The 24,166-nt window shown below is 47.1% G+C and overlaps 1 protein-coding gene across 1 annotated transcript in view; it reads right to left on the bottom strand.

Moving 5' to 3' along the window:
* LOC119925582 (dynamin binding protein) overlaps nt 1-20,099 on the bottom strand; it is a 183,880-nt gene extending 163,781 nt beyond the window's left edge. The window contains exon 1 of the mRNA XM_038743898.1: nt 20,037-20,099. The gene's annotated coding sequence lies outside the window, so the exon portion shown is untranslated. The remainder of the gene's footprint in view (nt 1-20,036) is intronic.
* Between the last annotated feature and the right edge of the window lie 4,067 nt (nt 20,100-24,166).

Consider the following 24,166-nt stretch of genomic DNA (forward strand, 5'->3'; position numbering starts at 1 on the left):
AGAAGACCAACCTCTCACAATACTCAAAGGTTTTGAAAAGCAGCATGGCATAGTGGAGAGAGCACAGGCCTGGGATTCAGAAGGTCATGCGTTCTAATCCTAACTCTGCCACTTGGCTGCTGTGTGATCTTGGGACAGCCCTTCACTTGTCTGTTCCTGTTACATCACCTGGAAAATGGGGATTGAAACTGTGAGCACCATGTGGGACAGGGGCTGTGTCCAACCCAATTTGCTTGTATCCACCCCAATGCTTAGTATAGTGCCTGGCACATATTAAGCACTTAAATACCATAGTTATTATTATTATTATTATTATTAATACAGTCAAACCAAAAGCTCAGATGCTTATTAATGAACAACAGGGAAGAATACTATTAGAACTTACAGAGAAGAATCCACCCCCAGCAAGTGATAAGAAACCAGCTTATCTGGTCGATCTGGCTATTGAGGAATCGGAAAGGGCAGTCTGAAGCTGCCAAGGACCCATGAAACATTGATTTATGGGATGATTCCTTGGTGAGTCATTGAAGCGCTTACGTGTCCAAGGGCAATTCTTGTTGAGGAACAAGAAACGCATCTAGATGGTCAGACCTGGATGCTGCCCTGTGCAAGCCAATGGGACAGTGAAAATTCCTGGACCACTGTTGTTGTTAAGAAAATACTACTCGCTCTGGCTCTGAGCGTTGGCAATTGCCTTGAAGAAAAAGTCATGGAATACGCCATGAAGTCAATCCTGAAGCCTCTGCTTCCATGAACCTACTCTGGGGTGCTAGCTGTGTGCAGGGAATGTATCTGTTTATTGTTATATTGCATTCTCCCAGTCGCTTAGTACGGTGCTCTGCACACAGTAAGCGCTCAATAAATATGATTGAATGAATGAATGAGTAAATACGACAATGAATGAATTTAGTTTGAGCAGGACAAAAAGGATTAAGTACCTGTTCCTTCCCTTCCCCACAGCACCTGTATATACGTATATATGTTTGTACATATTTATTACTCTATTTATTTATTTATTTTACTTGTACATATCTATTCTATTTATTTTATTTTGTTAGTATGTTTGGTTTTGCTCTCTGTCTCCCCCTTTTAGACTGTGAGCCCACTGTTGGGTAGGGACTGTCTCTATATGTTGCCAATTTGTACTTCCCAAGCGCTTAGTACAGTGCTCTGCACATAGTAAGCGCTCAATAAATACGATTGATGATGATGATGATGGTCACCTTCTTACGTACACTGTGAGCCCCAAGTGGGACAGGGCCTGTGCCTGACCTGATAAATTTGCACCTACCCCAGTGCTTGGAACAGTGTTTCACATGAAGAAAGCACTTAACAAACGCCATAATTATATATTATTTATTCTGGGGGCTTGGAGTTTCCAGTCAAAGATCCCCTGAGCAGGAGCATCACTTCAGTGGGACCGAAAACTCCAAATCATACACAAATCACTCAGCTCTTCTCTAGATGAGGCCTTCTATACAACTCAAAAGATTAAAAAAATACAATTCAGCTTTTCTATTTCCCTAGTCTAGACAGATCCATGACTCTCTTGGGATAGTATTTTTTACTAGTCTAAACTGTGAGCTTGTTGTGGGCAGGGAATGTCTGTTATAGTGTACTCTCCCAAGTGCTTAGTACAGTACTCTGCACACAGTAAGCACTCAATAAATATGATTGACTGATTGATAATACTAGTGTCGCCATCTTCAAGTTGATGAGTTCTTGAGGACTTTTCGTCCTAGGCTTTGGATGGGACTTTTTTTGACATTCCTTTCGGCTCCTCCCTTGAACGTGACAGGTTCCGTTTACCTCCACCCAACCGGATGCATTCCCAAGATTCCAGGCCGCTGACCGGAACTTCCAAAGGGGAAGCCGCTGAGGACCGTTATCCTCTGTGACCTCATTGGGGCATCTTTCTGGCTGCTGAGCAACTAGCCAAATGATCTCTGAGGTAGTCTGACCCTGAGCCCACTGTTGGGTAGGGGCTGTCTCTATGTGTTGCCAATTTGTACTTCCCAAGCACTTAGTACAGTGCTCTGCACATAGTAAGCGCTCAATAAATACTATTGATGATGATTGCTCTCTAGGCTGGCTTCTTGTCCTTAATGTCTGACCACAGAGACGTGGTTAGCCCACCGTGGGTTGTTTCAAGGAAGGAAGATGTTTTTACAGTTCTCAATGTGGATTTGTTAAGACACCCTGAGAATTCTGCTGTAAGACCTTGGGCAAGTCATTTAACTTCTCTGGGCCTCAGTTACCTCATCTGTAAAATGAGCATTAAGACTGTGAACCCCACGTGGGACATGGACTGTGTCCAACCTGATTAGCTTGTATCTCTTTAGGGGCAAGGAATGGGTCTGGTTGTACTGCAGAGAAGGAGTGTGGCTCAATGGAAAGAGCACGGACTTTGGAGTCAGAGGTCATGGGTTCAAATCCCGGCTCTGCCACTTGTCAGCTGTGTGACTTTGGGCAAGTCACTTAACTTCTCTGGGCCTCAGTTACCTCATCTGTAAAATGGGGATTAAGACTGTGAGCCCCCTTGGGACAACCTGATCACCTTGTAACCTCCCCAGCGCTTAGAACAGTGCCTTGCACATAGTAAGCGCTTAATAAATGCCATTATTATTATTATTACTGTCCCAAGTGTTTAGAACAGTGCTCTGCACATAGTAAGTGCTCAATAAATACAATTGATTGACTGATCTATTCCAGCGCTTATAGAGTGCCTGGCACATAGTAAGAACTTAACAAATATCATTAAAAAAATTATTCTGAGTATAGATCCTGCTCAGTGTAATTCCCTGGAGCACCAAGTATAAACTCAGTAAAGGTAAGAAGTCAGTCAGTGGCATTCACTGTGTGCAAAACACTGCACTAAGTGCTGGGAAGGTTGCAACAGAAACAAAATCCACATTCCCGGCATCTCATTTATAGCAAGTACACATTTTAAGAACACGAAAACTATATTGTGATACAAATACAAATTATAGTATTTGTTTAAGCGCTAACTATAATAATAATAATAATAATAATAATAATAATAGCATTTGTCAAGCGCTTACTATGTGCCAAGCACTGTTCTAAGCACTGGGGAGGATACAAGGTGATCAGGTTGTCCCACATGGGGCTCACAGTCTTTATGATTTGCACCTCCTAAGCGCTTAGTCCAGTGCTCTGCACACAGTCAGCGCTCAGTAAATATGATTGAATGATAGAATCTAGCTTTAATTCTATTTGTTCTGATATGCCAGGCACTGTACTAAGTGCTGGTGTGCATAGAAAATTGGGTTGGACACAGTTCCTGTCCCACAGTCTCAATCCCCATTTTACAGATGAGGGAACCGAGGCGTAGAGAAGCAAAGTGATACGCCCAAGGTCACCTAGCAGACAAGTTTGGTGCCAGGATTAGAACCCACGACCTCACGACTCCCAGTCCTGTGCTCTCTCCACTACGCCGTACTCTTCTCAAAAGAGCAGAGCACAGAAGAGCCAGGCCGAGCACAGAAGCGAAGCCCAGCCCAGTTTGGCCGTGCACAGCTCCCTCGGCTTTCTGTGGGCGTTTATCAAGTAAGTCTCTCCATCTTGGCTCTGTTCCTCAGCCGGCCCCCTCCACTGCCGCTCTCCAGCTGACATTCCTCCGTCACTCCCGCTCCTCCTCAGCGTGGCCAGTGCTTCATATTAGCCCCTTTTAGACTCCCCTTTTAGACTGTGAGCCCACTGTTGGGTAGGGACTGTCTCTATATGTTGCCAGCTTGGACTTCCCAAGCGCTTAGTACAGTGCTCTGCACACAGTAAGCGCTCAATAAATACGATTGATTGATATAAAGCCCCTGACCCGTGTGAGAGGAAAGTAGAGAGACGGTAGAAGTCTCAGCGGTAGAGACACGGTGGTGGGGCTGCAAAGAAAACGGAGAAGCCCGGAGTGGCTAGGAAGGACCCCATAGGGCTGGGGGTGGTGGGTGGAGTGAGCAGGACAAGCTAGCCTGTCATCATCATCATCATCAATCGTATTTATTGAGCGCTTACTGTGTGCAGAGCACTGTACTAAGCGCTTGGGAAGTACAAGTTGGCAACATATAGAGACAGTCCCTACCCAACAGTGGGCTCACAGTCTAGAAGGGGGAGACAGAGAACAAAACCAAACATACTAACAAAATAAAATAAATAGAATAGATATGTACAAGTAAAATAAATAAAAGAGTAACAAATATGTACAAACATATATACATATAAACAGGTGCTGTGGGGAAGGGAAGGAGGTAAGATGGGGGGGATGGAGAGGGGGACGAGAGGAGAGGAAGGAAGGGGCTCAGTCTGGGGAGGCCTCCTGGAGGAGGTGAGCTCTCAGGAGGGCCTGTCATCCCCGGGACCCTCAGGAACCAGGGTTTGTTACCCCTGTGGCAAGAAAACTCAGGCTTCAACTGCCAACTTCAAGTGAAGCTATCATGTTCAGACCACAGAGTGAAGGATGCACTCTGTGTAGTCTAATAATAATAATGATGGCATTGATTAAGCGCTTACTATGTGCAGAGCACTGTTCTAAGCACTGGGGAGGTTACAAGGTGATCAGGCTGTCCCACGGGGGGGCTCACAATCTTCATCCCCATTTTACAGATGAGGTAACTGAGGCCTAGAGAAGTGAAGTGACTTGCCCAAAGTCACACAGCTGACAATTGGCGAAGCTGGGATTCAAACCCATGACCTCTGACTCCTCTTTCCACTGAGCCACGCTGCTTCCCATGCACATAGCTATAATTTCATTTGTTCTGATGATTTTGACACCTGTCTACATATTTTGTTTTGTTCTCTGTCTCCCCCTTCTAGACTGTGAGCCCGCTGTTGGGTAGGGACCGTCACTATACGTTGCCAACTTGTACTTCCCAAGCATTTACTACAGTGCTCTGCACACAGTAGGAGCTCAATAATGCGATTGAATGAATGAATGAATGAATATGAAGAATTGGGCAGACATGTTCCCTGCCCACAAGGAGCTGACAGTTAACAGAGGGATACAGACATGAAAATAAATCACAGATAGGGTACAATCCTTCTAGACTGTCAGCTCCTTGTGGGCAGAGAACATGTCTACCAATTCTGTTGTACTATCCCAAGTACTTGGTTGTCCTGCACAAAGTAAGCTCTCAATAAATGATGATGATGATGATGATGGCATTTATTAAGCGCTTACTATGTGCAAAGCACTGTTCTAAGCGCCGGGGAGGTTACAAGGTGATCAGGTTGTCCCAAAGGGGGCTCACAGTCTTCATCCTCATTTTACAGATGAGGTAACTGAGGCCCAGAGAAGTTAAGTGACTTGCCCAAAGTCACACAGCTGACAATTGGCAGAGGTGGGATTTGAACCCATGACCTCTGATTCCAAAGCCCGGGCTCTTTCCACTGAGCCACGCTGCTTCGTGGTATAAATACCACTGATAGATTGGTTGGTTGATGGGGGAAATGGCCCCATTCCAGGCCTCTCCTTTTTCTCCCCAGGTACTGCACCAAACTCTTTCTAGTCCTCTCAGCACAGCGCTTGGCACATCGTAAGTGCTTAACAAATGCAACACATTATTATCAGTGCTGGAAAAAGCATCCACAAGTAAACTGGTAGCAATGGTGGCTTCAACATCGGCAGGGTCTGCGAAGTGTGGCTTTTCAGGTTCCCCAGAAAGAACAAGGTTGGATGATTTGCTTCCGAACGGAGAGTCGAGCGACACCGGAATCTGCGCGCCCAAAGCACTAACTTCCAAAATCCGCAGCCTCTCCCAAGCTCCGGGGCATTAAATCCCAGCCTCCTCACATCATGAGCTCAGGCAGAGGGGTGTGGCTTTGGACAGACCAGATGCCACAATTTTTTGGCATGGTAGCTCCACGCTGTTCATTCATTCATTCAATCGTATTTATTGAGCGCTTACTGTGTGCAGAGCACTGTACTAAGCGCTTGGGAAGTACAAGTTGGCAACCTACAGAGACGGTCCCTACCCAACAGCGGGCTCACAGTCTGTCTAGAGGACACAGCACGGGCCTGGGAGACGGAAGGACCCGGGCTCCGCCACGTCTGCTGTGTGATCTTGGGCAAGTCACTTCCCTGCGCCTCTGTTACCTCGTCTGTAAAATGGGGATTAAGACCCCACGTGGGACATGGACTATGTCCAACCTGATGAGCTTGTATCGTCATCATCATCAATCGTTATTTATTGAGCGCTTACTGTGTGCAGAGCACTGTACTAAGTGCTTGGGAAGTACAAGTTGGCAACATATAGAGACAGTCCCTACCCAACAGCGGGCTCACAGTCTAAAAGAGTGGGCTCACAGTCTAAAAGCGTCCTCAACGCTTAGTACAGTGCGAGGCACGGAGTAAGCACTTAAATACCCCACGAAGTACCCGCTTCTTGTTAGGTTTCCCTGACTGCTGTGCCACTCAAACTTTGGATCTGTTTGTGGTGTGAGACTGACAGCCCCATGTGAGACGAGAACTGCGCCCAAACTGATGATCTCGAATCTACCGCAGTGCTTAGTACACTGCTTAGCACGGTTAGCGCTTAATAAATACTATTATTTAGTTTTATTATTGTAATGGTGATGTCACTCACCTGAGTTTAACTGGAGTAGCACTAGCTGCTTCTGTCAAAAGATGTGTCAGTGACACAGGAAAGAGGCAACACAACTCAGGGGATGCAGCCCAGGTCTTGGGAATCAAGAGATATGAAATGTATTTCTGATTTGGCCCCTAAATGACTTTGACTATGTTCCCTTTTGCTTCCCTGTAAAACAAATACATCCTTCCAACCACACGATGGGATGATGACTGAGACAATACAACTCTTAAAGCACTTTGAGTCTCTCAAAAACCACATAAAAACAGGAAATAACTGCCGGCCCAGGAGAGAAGAGTATAAGCAGAACCTCTACAACACCTTTCTGTATATATGTATATATGTTTGTACATATTTATTACCCTATTTATTTATTTATTTTACTTGTACATATCTATTCTATTTATTTTATTTTGTTAGCATGTTTGGTTTTGTTCTCTGTCTCCCCCTTTTAGACTGTGAGCCCACTGTTGGGTAGGGACTGTCTCTATATGTTGCCAATTTGTACTTCCCAAGCGCTTAGTACAGTGCTCTGCACATAGTAAGCGCTCAATAAATACGATTGATGATGATGATGATGAGGCCAAAAGGACGGCAGCGGTAAGGTCAAAGCTGGGCCAGTTAGTAACATATCTGATCGGGGGGGAGGGAATGTGTCTGCTAACTGTTGTATTGTACTCTCTCAAGCTCTTAGTAATAATAATAATAATGGCATTTATTAGGTGCTTACTATGTGCAAAGCACTGTTCTAAGAGCTGGGGAGGGGACAAGGTGATCAGGTTATCCCACAGGGGGCTCACAGTCTTAATCCCCATTTTACAGATGAGGGAACTGAGGCACAGAGAAGTTAAGTGACTTGCCCAAAGTCAAACAGCTGATAGTTGGTGGAGGCTTGGCAGCGTGGCTCAGTGAAAGAGCCTGGGCTTTGGAGTCAGAGGTCATGGGTTCAAATCCCAACTCCCCACTTGTCAGCTGTGTGACATTGGGTAAGTCACTTAACTTCTCTGGGCCTCGGTTACCTAATCCGTAAAATGGGGATGAAGACTGTGAGCCTCCCGTGGGACAACCTGATCGCTTTGTAACCTCCCCAGCGCTTAAAACAGTGCTTCGCACATAGTAAGTGCTCAATAAATTCCATTATTATTATAAGCACTTAGTACAGTGCTCTGCACATAGTAAGCGCTCAATAAATACGATTGATGATGAGGAGTCAGGATTTGAACCCATGACCTCTCACTCCAAAGCCCATGCTCTTTCCACTGAGCCACGCTGCTTCTCCAGTGCTCAGCACAAAGTAAGTGCTCTATAAATACCACTGATTGATTGATTGATTGATTCAATCAATCCTGGGCTGCATATACCTGTGTCTCAGACATGTCAACGGGACTCAGTCCAGGAACTGAGACCTGGGCTTGTGCAGAATCAGTGGTATTTATTGAGCACATACTATGTGTGGGGCACTATACTGAGCATTTGGGAGTGTACAAGTGGCGGGGCTAGAATTAGAATACAATACCCGTATACGATTAAACGTATAATACAGTTAATACAGATACAGATAATACAGTTGGTTGATACCATCCCTGCTATAGAGGAACTTCCAGTTTAACGGAATTGAAGACTGCTCAGGCTGGCAATCTGAGGTGTTACCAGTCCCTACCCAACAGTGGGCTCACAGTCTAAAAGGGGGAGACAGAGAACAAAACCAAACATACTAACAAAATAAATAGAATAGATATGTACAAGTAAAATAAATAAATAGAGTAATAAATATGTACAAACATATATACATATATACAGGTGTTGTGTCTCCCCCTTCTAGACTGTTTTGTTCTCTGTCTCCCCCTTCTAGACTGTGAGCCCACTGTTGGGTAGGGACTGTCTCTATATGTTGCCAATTTGTACTTCCCAAGCGCTTAGTACAGTGCTCTGCACACAGTAAGCGCTCAATAAATACGATTGATGATGATGATGAACCATAATGGAGGGGCAGGGATTAGCCCTCCAGGTATACAGCCTCCATCTCCTCCTCTTCACCAACATTTCAGAGTCTGTCTCCTGGATGCTGAGCACTGAACTAGCCATTTCAGAACACGTAGAAATAAGACAAGGAATTGCCATTCAAAAATGTGCCTCTTACCACATTCTCTCATTCGCCTTAGGAGTGTTTCGCCAGGTCATTTGACACATCTGATCTTGTCCATTTGTCCCCGGCTTTGCAGGGAACGGGTCTACCGGCTTGGTACAGTGCTCTGCACAGAGTAAGTGCTTAATAAATACGATTGATTGATTGGTTTTTTTGTAAGCCACTATCAGGAGGTGCTCTGCACAGAGTAAGTGCTCAGTAAATACAATTGATTGACTGATTTTTTTGTAAGCCACTATCAGGAGATTAGAGAAGACTTCATCTCTGGTTTCCAAAGCCAGCTCACCTAGGCAATCTCTGGAGGGCTCTCAACTTGTCTTTAGGTGGGGGAATATTTACCCCACACTTCCATTTCTCATTTAATCTTTCCCACTTCAGCACATATTTGTAATTTTTTTACTCATATTAATGTCTGCCTCCTTGCCTAGATTGTAAGCTCGATGTGGGCAGGGAATGTGTCTTTTTATTGTTATATTGTACTACCCCAAGAGCTTAATACAGTGCTTTGCACATAGTACACACTCAATAAATACGATTGAATGAATGAATGCATCCTCTCACTGATGTACTATGACATAAATGAAGTCGCTCTCAATGGTGTTTATTGAGTGACATGAAGAGTCATCCATCATTGACTCCATTTTTCCACATGAATGGGACTAATAATAAAATAAATAACGATGGCATACAGAAGTTACAGAATTTCATGGAGTCTTTTCTGGTCCAGACTGAAGTACCAATTAATCAGTGGTGTTTATTGAGTGCTTATTATGTACAGAGCACTGTACTAAGCATTTGAGCACCGTCTTACCAGGCTCTATTGTGGGCATCAGGATTTGCCCACCAGTTTTTGAATGATTTTCAAGACGCGGCTAAATACTGAGTCATCGATCTGTAGTATGTATAGAGTGTCTACTGCGAGCAGGGCCCTGTACTAAGCGCCTGGCAGAGTACGATCGAAGAAGAGGTCACGTCCTTGCCCATGGAAGCTTATAATCTAGCGGGAGAGATGGGCGCTATAATAATTTACAAATAGAAGGGAGACATGGACAGAGTGCGTAAAATGATACGTGTAAAAAAGTGCAATGAGAAATAGTGACTGCAGAAATACTGAGGTGTCAAACATGATTGTAGAGCTGGTGGCATAGCTTTGGTGACATGAAGGGTCATCCGTCATTGACTCCATTTTTCCACATGAATGGGACTAATAATAAAATAAATAACGATGGCATTTGTTAAGCGCTTACTATGTGCAAAGCACTGTTCTAAGCGCTGGGGAGGATACAAGGTGATCAGGTTGTCCCACGGGGGGCTCACAGTCTTCATCCCCATTTTACAGATGAGGGAACTGAGGCACAGAGAAGCTAAGTGACTTGCCCAAGGTCACACAGCTGACAATTTGCAGAGCTGGGATTAGAATCCATGACCTCTGACTCCCAAGCCCGGGCTCTTTCCACTGGGCCACGCTGCTTCTCCATGGCATTTATTAAGCGTTTATTATGTGCAAAGCACTGTTCTAAGCGCTGGGGAGGGTACCTGGTGATCAGGTTGTCCCACAGGGGGCTCACAGTCTTAATCCCTATTTTCCAGATGAGGGAACTGAGGCACAGAGAAGTTAAGTGACTTGTCCAAATTGGTGGAGCAGGGATTTGAACCCATGACCTTTGACTCCAAAGCCCGTGCTCTTTTCCACTGAGACTTTCCTCAGCTCTTCTATTGGTCTCACCCTTTGGTCAAGGGGGCAGGCTGGGCTCGACCGGGGAAGACTTAAAAATCAGAAGTGTTTCTGGCAAGGAGGTGAAGAGCGCCAAAGAGCTGGCAGCTGCCCCAAGTGGGCCGGTGGTGTTCCCAGGGCCTGGGTCCCACGACGCAACTGGACTCACAAAAAGAGACAGTTTGGTATTTTCGACAGGGGACACCGTCATCGTTATCCACAACTACTGATACTTTGCTTCAGCACTTGTGAATTTATGTATACGTAATTGGTCATTCAATTATTTATTTGGCTTACTCTCACTGTAAATATTTCAACGCCTTTCTCCCCTGTTGCCTAAATTCCTTCTTTTGTGCTTTCTCGGGTGCTTAACACAGTGCCCTGCACCAAAGAGTGTTCAATAAATACCATTCTACTACTACTACTACTATTATGGTCACCGGCTAAAGCTCATTCAGGCCTTTTATCATTTATCCTGTGAGCTGGAGAGTTTTTCTCTGTAGGCAACACAACCTACCTACTGGAATGGAACCAAAAGCTTGTGGGTAACAGCCATCACACAAAGCAGAAATGCAGATCTGTGACAACCAGGCACTTCGATTCTCTGTGCCTCAGTTCCCTCATCTTCAAAATGGTGATTCAATACTTGCTCTCCCTTTGACTTAGACTGGGAGCCCTATATGGTTCATGATTACCGTACCTACCCCGTGCTTAGCACTGTGCTTGGCACATAGTGAGCACTTAAATACCACAATGATTATTACCATTATTGATTATTAAAGTGCTTTGGGTACAGTAAGTACTCAATAAATACCATTAATTGACCGACTGGGACTTCCAAGCAAGCAGCCAGGTTCTCCCCAGGTAAGGAATAAAACTGGAAGGGTAGAAGGCAACAATGCAAACCCTAAAATACACGGCAACTTTCTTCTACTTCCAAGAATGTTTCCTTTAGAGCCAAAAATACTTGAATGAAACAGATCTAGCTCCTCTTTCCCCACGCCATAAGTTTCTGAGGTATCACATGAGCTCGTGAGCAAAATTGGACACACTTATGAAATCTTCAGTCCATTTTTTAACCTTTAAATCCACCAGGGATGGCGAGTGCAGCTTTCTCAATAAAATCAAATATTTTTTTGGAAATACAATAGTGCCGCGCAACAGCACTTCCAGTAAGGAGCGGGTTGACTTTTCTACCAGCTCCAGGGAAGGGTCTGGTTTCAGAGTCAGGCTACGTTACTCTGCTTGAGGGGTAGCATCGGGGAAGTCGCTTATTACTCGGTTCTCCCGGATGCCCTGGACAGCAGAGGCCTGTCGTGCCCATGTCTCGGCACTGAGAGAGGGCCGGCAAAAAGCGATTCTCTGGACTAAGGACTAGGCAGAGGTGGCTTTCCCCTTTCTTCCCCTCTGCCTTCTCCCAAAGCCTTCTAGAGAAAAGGATGCACAGCACCGTGCCTGCTTTGGATAGGCAGTAACTTCAACAAATCTTGGGAATGGTGAGCTCAGGCGCTCACACATGGAAAACCACATGAGATGCCTCCCCTCACCCCCCACCCCACCCCCGCACGCTCATTATACTATCCGCGAGCACAGGCCTGGGAATCAGAAGGACCTGGGTCCCAATCCCGGCTCTGCCATTTCTCTAGTACGTGACCTTGGGTAAGTCACTTAACTTCCCCGTGCCTCAGTTACCTCATCCTTAAAATGGGGATGAGGACTGTGACCCCTATGTAGGACAGGGTCTGTGTCAAACCTGATTATCTTGCATCTACCCCAGCACTTAGTACAGTGCCTGGCACACAGTAGATACTTAACAGATACAATTGAAATAATTAAAATGTCCACTTCTTGTCCCCACTCAAGCCCCGTTCCTGATGGCGAACTCAGATGCCATGGCTCTGGGCTTTCAGTGAGGCCAGCCAGGCCCAGGAAGGCCTCCAACGTGCAGGAACTGGAGAACAGTCTTGTTTTTGCAAGTTGCGCCAGACAGCTGGCAGGGAGCACAGATGGGCTAGTGGCGCTTAAGGGCTCGGCTAACACTGACTACAGGGAGTCAGAGCGAAAGCTCATTTAGACGTTTTAGCGCAGTCCTCTGAAACCAGATGTTTTTCTCAATGGCAAAAAATGTTATCTGCTGCACCGCAATGGATACCATTCCTCTGCCTGACACTTGTTGCATCACTCGCAAAGCAAAGCACACAAAAACACCCTCTTCTCCATCCCTGAGGAAGATAATTTTAGTTAAAGTCTCTTAGTGGGGCTGACTCAATTACATCTTTTGGAAAGAATGAAATCTTTCTAGCCTGGCATACACTGTCCTGGTCTATCATCTTCTTGCCCTGTTGTAGATAAGAATGTAGCATTATTAATCCGGGAAGATCCCAGAATTATCCCTGTTCGGAACAATGCTACTATTCAAACATCGACGGTGCTTGCCTATTACCCTGGGACAATGAGGAGCGGACGCAGTGGAGCCCAGAAGGGTAATGTTTGAGCCACCTGCTCCTCCACGGTGGCCTATAGCCTCTGCCTGACTGATAATAATAATTATGGTAATTGTTAAGTGCTCACTATGTACCAGGCACTGTACTAAGCGCTGGGGTAGATACAAACAAATCAAGTTGGACAGAGTCCCTGTCCCATGTGGAGTTCACAGTCTCAATCCCCATTTTACAGATCAGGTAATTGGGGCCCAGAGAAGTGAAGTGACTTGGCCAAGGTCACACAGCAGATGAGTGGTGAAGCCGGGATTAGAACCCATGACCTTCCGACTCTCAGGCCCGTGCTCTAGCCACAACGCCATGCTGCTTCTCATCGCCATATTCACTGCGTCTGCCACAGATGTGCTGGTTTTATTTATTGCTCCCTTCTGCCCATTGGTGTCTCCTTTAGTAAGCGCTCAATAAATTATGTTGCCGACTTGTACCTCCCAAGCGCTCAGTACAGTGCTCTGCACACGGTAAGCGCTCAATAAATACGATTGAATGAATGATGAATATTCCATAAACTCAGGAGCCAATGACGGGAGCTCTTAAATCCCCATCCCAAGTGATTCCAGCCGGGCTCTAATCAATCACTTTGGAAGAAAAATTGCGATCCTATATCTACACCCTTTTCTAATATCCGGGTTTAAAGCGAATAAAATTAGCCACATAATAATGTGCAAATATAGCATAAAATCTAATATATGCGCTAAGTAATACGTTTTGATACTACTAGGGCAGAACTGAGACAAGATTGTTCATGTTCAAGGATGAAGAAAATGTGATGATCACTTCGCGGTTAGGTAATTGGCACTTAACGACCGAAAATTGCTTTAAAGTTGAACACTGCCCAGCCAGCTTTCTCTAAAACGGTCATTTGGTTAGCATAATATGAGATGCGGAGCTCTGATAGGAGAATTTTCCGCTATTAAGGTTAAAGAAGCCATATCTTTAAAGGCGGCGAATACGAAAGAGTATCATTAAGTTTCAGACTCCGTATTCAGGTGATTTGAAGGAGTGAGTGGGGGAGCGACTTTCAGTTCACTGTCACTGACTCCTGGTCTGGGCTCTGATACGCACTTGGTACCTCAGTTTCCCCAACTGTAAAGCAGTATCAATGGCATTTATTGAGTGTTATGTGCACAGTGCTGTTCTAAGAGCTCCGAGGAGTACAATATGACAGAAGACATGTTCCCTGCCCACAAAGAAATTACAGTCTAGAGGATGAGTTTGCAGTCTACATCAGTAGTTAGTAGTAATAAGAATAATGGCATTTATTAAGCGCTTACTATGTGCAGAGCACTGTTCTAAGAGCTGGGGAGGTTACAAGGCAATCAGGTTGTCCCACAGGGGGCTCATAGTCTTAATTCCCATTTTACAGATGAGGTAACTGAGGCCCAGAGAAGTTAAGTGACTTGCCCAAAGTCACACAGCTGACAATTGGCAGAGCCGGGATTTGAACCCATGACCTCTGACTCCAAAGCCACTCTTTCCTCTGAGCCACTTTAGACTGTGAGCCCACTGTTGGGTAGGGACTGTCTCTATATGTTGCCAACTTGTACTTCCCAAGAGCTTAGTACAGTGCTCTGCACACAGTAAGCGCTCAGTAAATACGATTGATTGATTGATAGTAGTACAGTCTACAGGATGAGCTTATAGTCTACATCAGCAGTAATAGTAATAGTACAGTCTACAGGATGAATTTACAGTCTAAATTAGTAGTAGACTGTAAATCTAGACAGTGAGCCCACCTTCTAGACTGTGAGCCCACTGTTGGGTAGGGACTGTCTCTATATGTTGCCAACCTGTACTTCCTAAGCGCTTAGTACAGTGCTCTGCACACAGTAAGCGCTCAATAAATACAATTGATTGACTGACTGATTGATTGATAGTAGTAGTAGTACCAGAGAAGACCAAAGACGACCTCGGGACCAGAGAAGCAGCATGGCTCAGTGGAAAGAGCCCGGGCTTGGGAATCAGAGGTCATGGATTCTAATCCTGACTCCTCCACTTGTCAGCTGTGTGACTTTGGGCAAGTCACTTCACTTCTCTGGGCCTCAGTTCCCTCATCTGTAAAATGGGGATGAAGACTGAGAGTCCCGGGTGGGACAACCTGATCATCTTGTATCCCCCCCGAGCGCTTAAAACAGTGCTTCGCACATAGTAAGCGCTTAACAAACACCATCATTATTATTTCAGTCTAGAGGACAAACTTTTAGTCTACAGCAGCAGTAGTAGTAGTCTGCATCAGCAGTAGGAGGAGGAGGAGGAGTGGTCGGAGCATTTAGCAGAGGGGGAGTTGGCGGTGTACTAACAATAATAATAATAATGATGGTATTTGTTAGGTGCTTAACTATGTGCCAAGCACTGTACTAAGCGCTGGGGTGGATACAAGCAAATCAGGTTGGACACCTGTCCCATGTAGGGCTCACAATCTCCATCCCCATGGTACAGATGAGGGAACTGAGGCCCAGAGAAGGGAAGTGATGATGATGGCCTTTGTTAAGTGCTTACTCTGTGCCAATCATCATCAATCGTATTTATTGAGCGCTTACTGTGTGCAGAGCACTGTACTAAGCGCTTACTATTCTAAGTGCTGGGGGAGATACAAGGTGATCAGGTTGTGCCACGTGGGGCTCACGGTCTCCATCCCCATTGTACAGATGAGGGAACTGAGGCCCAGAGAAGGGAAATGATGATGACGGCATTTGTTAAGCGCTTACTATGTGCCAAACACTGTTCTAAGCACTGGGGGAGATACAAGGTGATCAGGTTGTCCTCTGTGGGGCTCACAGTCTTCATCCCAGTTTTCCAGACGAGGGAACTGAGGCTCAGAGAAGTGACTTGCCCAAAGTCACCCAGCCGACAAGTGGCGGAGCCGGGATTAGAACCCACGACGTGTGATTCCCCAGCCGGGGCTCTTTCATTCATTCATTCCTTCAATCGTATTTATTGAGCGCTTACTGTGTGCAGAGCACTGTACTAAGCGCTTGGGAAGTACAAGTCGGCAACATATAGAGCCGGTCCCTACCCAACAGCGGGCTCACAGTCTAGAAGGGGGAGACAGACAACAAAACACGTAAATGGGTGTCAAAGTCGTCAGAACAAATTAAAGCTAGATGCATACCATTACAACAAAATAAATAGAATAGTAAATATGTATAAGTAAAATAAAGTAATAAATCTGTACAAACATATATACAAGTGCTGTGGGGAGGGAGGCAGGGCGAGGGGGATGGGGAGGAGGAGAGGAAAAAGGGGAAGCGGCATAGCTCAATGGAAAGAGCCCGGGCTTTGGAGTCAGGGGTCATGGGTTCAAATCCCGGCTCCGCCACTTGTCAGCTGTGTGACCTTGGGCAAGTCACTCAGCCTTTCTTTCCACTGAGCCACGCTGCTTCTAGGCCACAGGGCAGACATGTGGTGGGGTCGAGATTAGAACTCAACAAGCAGAAACTCCTCACCCTGGGCTTCAAGGCTCTCCATCCCCTCGTCCCCTCCTCCCTCACCTCCCTTCTCTCCTTCTCCAGCCCAGCCCGCACCCTCCGCTCCTCCGCCGCTAATCTCCTCACCGTTAGGCCTCGTTCTCGCCTGTCCCGCCGTCGACCCCCAGCCCATGTCCTTCCCCTGGCCTGGAATGCCTTCCCTCCACATATCCACCAAGCTAGCTCTCTTCCTCCCTTCAAAGCCCTACTGAGCACTCACCTCCTCCAGGAGGCCTTCCCATATTGAGCTCCCTTTTTCATCATCATCATCATCAATCATATTTATTGAGCGCTTACTATGTGCAGAGCACTGGACTAAGCGCTTGGGAAGTACAAATTGGCAACATATAGAGACAGTCCCTACCCAACAGTGGGCTCACAGCCTAAAAGGGGGAGACAGAGAACAAAACCAAACATAATAACAAAAAAAAATAAATAGAATAGAATAGATATGTACCAAAAAATAAATAAATAAATAAACAGAGTAAAAAATATGTACAAACATATATACAGGTGCTGTGGGGAAGGGAAGGAGGTAAGATGGGGGAATGGAGAGGGGGACGAGGGGGAGAGGAAGGAAGGGGCTCAGTCTGGGAAGGCCTCCTGGAGGAGGTGAGCTCTCAGCAGGGCCTTGAAGGGAGGAAGAGAGCTAGCTTGGCGGAGGGGCAGAGGGATTGGGGGCATTCCAGGCCCGGGGGATGAGGTGGGCCGGGGGTCGACCTCTCCTCTCCTCCTCCCCATCCTCCCACTCTGCCCTACCTCCTTCCCCTCCCCACAGCACTTGTATATATTTGTACAGATTTATCACTCTATTTATTTTACTTGTCCATCTTTGCTATTCTATTTATTTTGTTAATGATGTGCATCTAGCTATAATTCTATTTGTTCTGACGATTTTGACCCCTGTCTCCGTGTTTTGTTTTGTGGTCCGTCTGCCCCTTCTAGACGGTGAGCCCGCTGTTGGGTCGGGACCGGCTCTATATGTTGCCGACTTGTAGCATGGCTCAGTGGAAAAAGCCCGGGCTTGGGAGTCGGAGGTCATGGGTTCTAATCCCACCTCTGCCACTTCTCAGCTGTGTGACTTTGGGCAAGTTGCTTAACTTCTCTGGGCCTCAGCTTCCTCATCTGTAAAATGGGGATTAAGATTGTGAGCCCCTGCCATGGGACAACCTTGATTACCTTGTATCCCCCCCAGCGCTTAGAACAGTGCTTTGCACATAGTAAGCACTTAATAAATGCTATTATTATTATTACCTTGTATCCCCCAGCGCTTAGAACAGTGCTTTGCACACAGTAAGCACTTAATAAATGCCATTATTATTATTACCTTGTATCCCCCAGCGCTTAGAACAGTGCTTTGCACACAGTAAGCGCTTAGTAATAATAATAATGGCATTTATTAAGCGCTTACTATGTGCAAAGCCCCTTGTGGAACAACCTTGATTACCTTGTATCCCCCCCAGCACTTAGAACAGTGCTTGGCACATAGGATGCACTTAATAAATGCCATCATTATTATTATTCTTACCTTGTATCCCCCCAGCGCTTAGAACAGTGCTTGGCACATAGGATGCAATTAATAAATGCCATTATTATTATTATTATTATTGTTATCACCTTGCATCCCCCCAGCGCTTAGAACAGTGCTTTCCACATAGTAAGCGCTTAATAAATGCCATCATTATTATTATTACCTTGTATCCCCCAGCCCTTAGAACAGTGCTTTCCACATAGTAAGTGCTTAATAAATGCCATCATCATTATTATTATTACCTTGTACCACCCAGTGCTTAGAACAGTGCTTGGCGCATAATAAGCGCTTAATCAATCAATCAATCAATCGTATTTATTGAGCGCTTACTGTGTGCAGAGCACTGTACTAAGTAATTGCCATCGTTATTATTATTCTTACCTTGTATCCCCCCAGCTCTTAGAACAGTGCTTTCCACATAGTAAGCGTTTAATAAATGCCATTATTATTATTATTACCTTGTATCCTCCCCGCGCTTAGAACAGTGCTTGTCACATAATAAGCGCTTAATAAATGTCATCCTTATATTATTACCTTGCATCCCCCCAGCGCTTAGAACAGTGCTTGGCACATAATAAGCGCTTAATAAATGCCATCATTATTATTACTGTTATCTTGTATCCCCCCAGCGCTTAGAACAGTGCTTGGCACATAGGATGCGCTTAATAAATGCCATTATTATTATTATTATTATTACCTTGTTTCCCCCCAGCTCTTAGAACAGTGCTTTCCACATAGGAAGCGCTTAATAAATGCCATCATTATTATTATTATTACCTTGTATCCCCCCAGCTCTTAGAACAGTGCTTTCCAAGTAGTAAGCGCTTAATAAATGCCATCATTATTACTATCCTTACCTTGCATCCACCCCAGCGCTTAGAACAGTGCTTGGCACATAGGATGTGCTTAATAAATGCCATTATTATTATTATTATTATTACCTTGTATCCCCCCAGCTCTTAGAACAGTGCTTTCCACATAGTAAGCGCTTAATAAATGCCATCATTATTATTATTATTACCTTGTATCCCCCCAGCTCTTAGAACAGTGCTTTCCACATAGTAAGCGCTTAATAAATGCCATCATTATTACTATCCTTACCTTGCATCCACCCCAGCGCTTAGAACAGTGCTTGGCACATAATAAGCGCTTAATAAATGCCATCATTATTATTATTATCGTTACCTTGTATCCCCCCCAGCGCTTAGAACAGTGCTTTCCACATAGTAAGCGCTTAATAAATAAGTGGAAAGAGCACGGGCTTTGGAGTCAGAGGTCATGGGTTCAGATCCAACTGTCAGCTGTGTGACTTTGGGCAAATCACTTAACTTCTTTGGGCCTCAGTGACCTCATCCGTAAAATGGGGATGAAGACTGTGAGCCCCCCGTGGGACAACCTGATCACCTTGTATCCTTCCCAGCGCTTAGAACAGTGCTTTCCACATAGTAAGCGCTTAATAAATAAGTGGAAAGAGCACGGGCTTTGGAGTCAGAGGTCATGGGTTCAAATTCAACTGTCAGCTGTGTGACTGTGGGCAAGTCACTTCTCTGGGCCTCAGTTCCCTCATCCGTAAAATGGGGATGAAGACTGTGAGCCCCCCGTGGGACAACCTGATCACCCTGTATCCTTCCCAGCGCTTAGAACAGTGCTTTGCACATAGTAAGCGCTTAATAAACGCCATTAAAAAAAATGCCATCATTATTATTATCATCATCAATCGTATTTATGGAGCGCTTACTGTGTGCAGAGCACTGGACTAAGCGCTTGGGAAGTACAAGATGGCAACATATAGAGACGGTCCCCCCCCCCCCCGCAGCGCTTAGAACAGTGCTTGGCACATAGTAAGCACTTAACAATCACCAACATCATTATTATTAGTACTTCCCAAGGGCTCAGTCCAGTGCTGTGCACGCAGGGTAGGGACAGTCTCTCTCTGTTGCCAACTTGTAGTTCCCAAGCGCTTAGTCCAGTGCTCTGCACACAGTAAGCGCTCAATAAATACGACTGCATGAATGAATGAATGAATGAATGAATGAATGAATGAATGGCGTGTGTGCAGCCCCCTGGCCGCCCCAGGCCCTGACCTGCGCTGGGGCCGCGGGTCCCTCGGCGGGCTCGGCTCCTCTCGGCGCCGTTCGGCTCCTCTCGGGCTCCGCTCGGCTCCTCTCGGCCCCGTTCGGCTCCTCTCGGGCTCCGCTCGGCCCCGTTCGGCTCCTCTCGGCCCCGCTCGGCTCCTCTCGGGCTCCGCTCGGCTCCGTTCGGCTCCTCTCGGGCTCCGCTCGGCTCCTCTCGGGCTCCGCTCGGCTCCTCTCGGCCCCGTTCGGCTCCTCTCGGGCCCCGTTCGGCTCCTCTCGGGCCCCGTTCGGCTCCTCTCGGGCTCCGCTCGGCTCCGTTCGGCTCCTCTCGGGCCCCGTTCGGCTCCTCTGGGGCTCCGCTCGGCTCCTCTCGGCCCCGTTCGGCTCCGCTCGGCCCCGTTCGGCTCCTCTCGGGCCCCGTTCGGCTCCTCTGGGGCTCCGCTCGGCTCCTCTCGGCCCCGTTCGGCTCCGCTCGGCCCCGTTCGGCTCCTCTCGGCCCCCGTTCGGCTCCCCTCGGGCTCCGCTCGGCTCCTCTCGGCCCCGCTCGGGCTGGGCTCGGCTCGGCTGGCGGTTCGGCTCGCTCGGCCCGGCCGCGCTCCTGCGGGCGGCCCGGAGGGCGGCCAGGCGGGCCGCGCTCCCCCCGCTCCCTCCGCTCCCTCCGCTCCCCGCCAGCCACGCCTCGTCATTCGCTCATTCCATCGCCTTTATTGGTCGCTTACCGCGGGCCCAGGCACTGCCCTAAGCGCTTGGGAACGACAAGTCACGCCCGGAGCCGCCAAGACTCCCGCCCCTTTCTAGCGGGACACGCCCCTAGCAACCGAGACTCCGCCCCTGGGCCCCTGGAAACGCCCCCAGCAACCGAGACTCCAATCAGTCAATCAACGCCCCCTAGCAAACGAGACTCCGCCCCTCGCCCCTGGCAATGCCCCGAGCGGCCAAGACTCCCTCCCCTTTCTCTCAGGCCACGCCCCTAGCAACCGAGACTCCGCCCCTGGACCCCTGGAAACGCCCCGAGCGGCCAAGACTCCCGCCCCTGTCTCTCAGGACACGCCCCTAGCAACCGAGACTCCGCCCCGGGCCCTGACCACGCCCCCTAGCAACCGAGATCCCTATCTTTCACTCCCTAGCCACGCCCCTAGCAACCGAGACCCACCCCTCGCTCAATAACCACGCCCCTAGCAAACGAAGCCCCGCCCCTCACCCTTGGCCACGCCCCCTGGCAACCGATGCCCCGCCCCTCGCCCCCCGGCAACGCCCCGAGCGGCCAAGACGCCCACCCCTTTCTCGCATGCCACACCCTCTAGCAACTGAGACCCCGCCCCTCGCTCCTTGACCACGCCCCCTAGCAACCGAGACACCGCCCTCGCTCCCCGGTCACGCGCCTAGCAACCGGGACCCCATCCCTCGTACCCTGGCCACGCCCCTAGAAACCGAGACACCAGCCCCTGGACCCTGGACCACGCCCCCAGCAACCGATAGCCCGCCCCTCGCTCCCTGGCCACGCCCCTAGCAACGGATACCCCGTCCCTCTCTCCCTGGCAACGGCCCGATTGGCCAAGACTCCCGCCCCTTTCTCTCAGGCCACGCCCCTAGCAACCGAGACCTGGACCCTCCATCCCTGGCCACGCCCCTAGCAACCGAGTCCCCGCCCCCTCGCTCTTTGGCCACTCACCTCGCGAGCACGTTTCCCTCGTCCCTCCTCTCATTCATTCATTCATTCATTCATTCATTCATTCATTCATTCATTCGTTCGTTCGTTCATTCATTCATTCATTCGTTCCTTCATTCTTTCATTCATTCAATCGTATTTATTGAGCACTTACTGTGTGCAGAGTTATTTATATATAGAGTTTATTACTCTATTTTACTTGTACATATCTATTCTATTTCTTTTATTTTGTTAATATGTTTGGTTTTGTTCTCTGTCTCCCCCTTCTAGACTGTGAGCCCACTGTTGGGTAGGGATTGTCTCTATATGTTGCCCACTTGTATTTCCCAAACGCTTAGTACAGTGCTCTGCACACAATAAGCGCTCAATAAATACGATTGATTGATTGATTGATTAGAAGGGGGAGACAGACAACAAAACCAGTAGACAGGCATCAGTACCATTAAAATAGATAAATAGAATTATAGATATATACATGTCATTAGTAAAATGAATAGAGTAATAAATCTGTACAAATATTTACAAGTGCTGTGGGGGGGCGGAGCGGGTAGAGCAGAGGGAGGGAGTAGGGGCACCGCCATAAAGTTGGTTGCCATAGCTGAAACGGGCAGGCCTTGCTAGGAGCAGTGGAGGTCGAGGGGTGGGTCACGAGTCACTGGATTTATATGTGAGCTCAACAAATCAGACCGGACCCCTCCACAGGGCTGGCTTTTGAGCACCGGGTCCAGGAGGCCCGATCTTCAAACTCTGGTTTGTAAAACCAAATGACCGGTCTACACAGAGCCTGGCTTAAGTAACTGTCTTAGAAAAGGGGTCTTGTGGCCAGGTGGTTTTAAAATTCCAGTGACCCCATCCTGAGATTGTTTCCCAACCCAATAATCCTAGTTTCTCTCCCTAGCGATGCTTTGTTCAACACTTTTGAACTCTGTCTCCCCCTTTTAGACTGTGAGCTCACTATTGGGTAGGGACTGTCTCTATATGTTGCCAACTTGTACTTCCCAAGCGCTTAGTACAGTGCTCTGCACACAGTAAGCGCTCAATAAATACGATTGATGATAGCTTTTGCCTAGAATTCCTTCCCTTCATTTGACAAATAATAATAAGGCCTCCAGGAGGCCTTCCCAGACTGAACCCCCTTTTTTCTCTCCTCCCCCCCACCCTACCTCCTTCCCCTGCCCACAACACTTGTATATATTTGTACAGATTTATTACTCTGCTTACTTTACTTGTACATATTTACTATATTTATTTTGTTAATGATGTGCATATAGCTATAATTCCATTTATTCTGATGGTTTTGACCCCTGTCTACATGTTTTATTTCGTTGTCTGTCTCCTCCGTCTAGACTGTGAGCCCATTGTTGGGTAGGGATGATATGTTGCCGACTTGTACTTCCCAAGCACTTAGTACAGTGCTCTGCACACAGTAAGCACTCAATAAATACGATAGAATGAGTGAGTTAATAATAATATACTAATAATAATTGTGGTGTTTGTTAAGCACTTACTTTGTTCCAGGCACCATCCTAAGAGCTGGGGCGAATATGAGCTAATTGGATTGGACACAGTCCCTGTCCCACGTGGGGCTCACGATCTCGATCCCCATTTTACAGATGAGGTAACTGAGGCACAGAGAAGTGAAGTGACTTGCCCAAGGTCACACTGCAGACAAGTAGCGGAGTCGGGATTAGAACCCGTGACCTTTTGACTCCAAGGCCCATGCTGTAGCGACTCAAGGCCCTTCTGAAGTCCCATCTCCTCCAGGAGGCCCTCTCAGATTAAGATCTCATGTCCTCACCCTATTTCCACCTCTCCTAACTAACCTCTTCCTTTTTTAATGCTCACTTCCCTTTATTCTCCCATCCACTCCCACCCTTGATCTAGAAATCATTTACACCTATAGTAATGATGGTATTTGTTAAGCGCTTACTATGTGCCAAGCACTGTTCTAAGCGCTGGGGTAGATGCAAGGTAATCAGGTTGTCCCACGTGGGGCTCACAGTCTTAATCCCCATTTTCCAGATGAGGGAACTGAGGCACAGAAAAGTTAAGTGACTTGCCCAAAGTCACGCAGCTGACAGGTGGTGGAGCCAGAATTAGAACCCACAACCTCTGACTCCCAAGCCCGTGCTCTTGACACTAAGCTATGCTGCTTCACTAGAGTAATAATAATAATAATAATAATAATAATAATGGCATTTATTAAGCGCTTACTATGTGCAAAGCACTGTTCAGGTTACAAGGTGATCAGGTTGTCCCACGGGGGGCTCACAGTCCCCATTTTCCAAATGAGGTAACTGAGGCCCAGAGAAGTTAAGTGACTTGCCCAAAGTCACACAGCTGGCAATTGGCAGAGCTGGGATTTGAACCCATGACTTCTGACTCCAAAACCCATGCTCTTTCCACTGAGCCATGCTGCTCCCTACATTGATTGATGTATATATGTTTGTACATATTTATTACTCTATTT

The sequence above is a fragment of the Tachyglossus aculeatus genome, chromosome 3, assembly GCF_015852505.1.
Source record: "Tachyglossus aculeatus isolate mTacAcu1 chromosome 3, mTacAcu1.pri, whole genome shotgun sequence".
NCBI classification, from domain to species: Eukaryota; Metazoa; Chordata; class Mammalia; order Monotremata; family Tachyglossidae; genus Tachyglossus; species Tachyglossus aculeatus.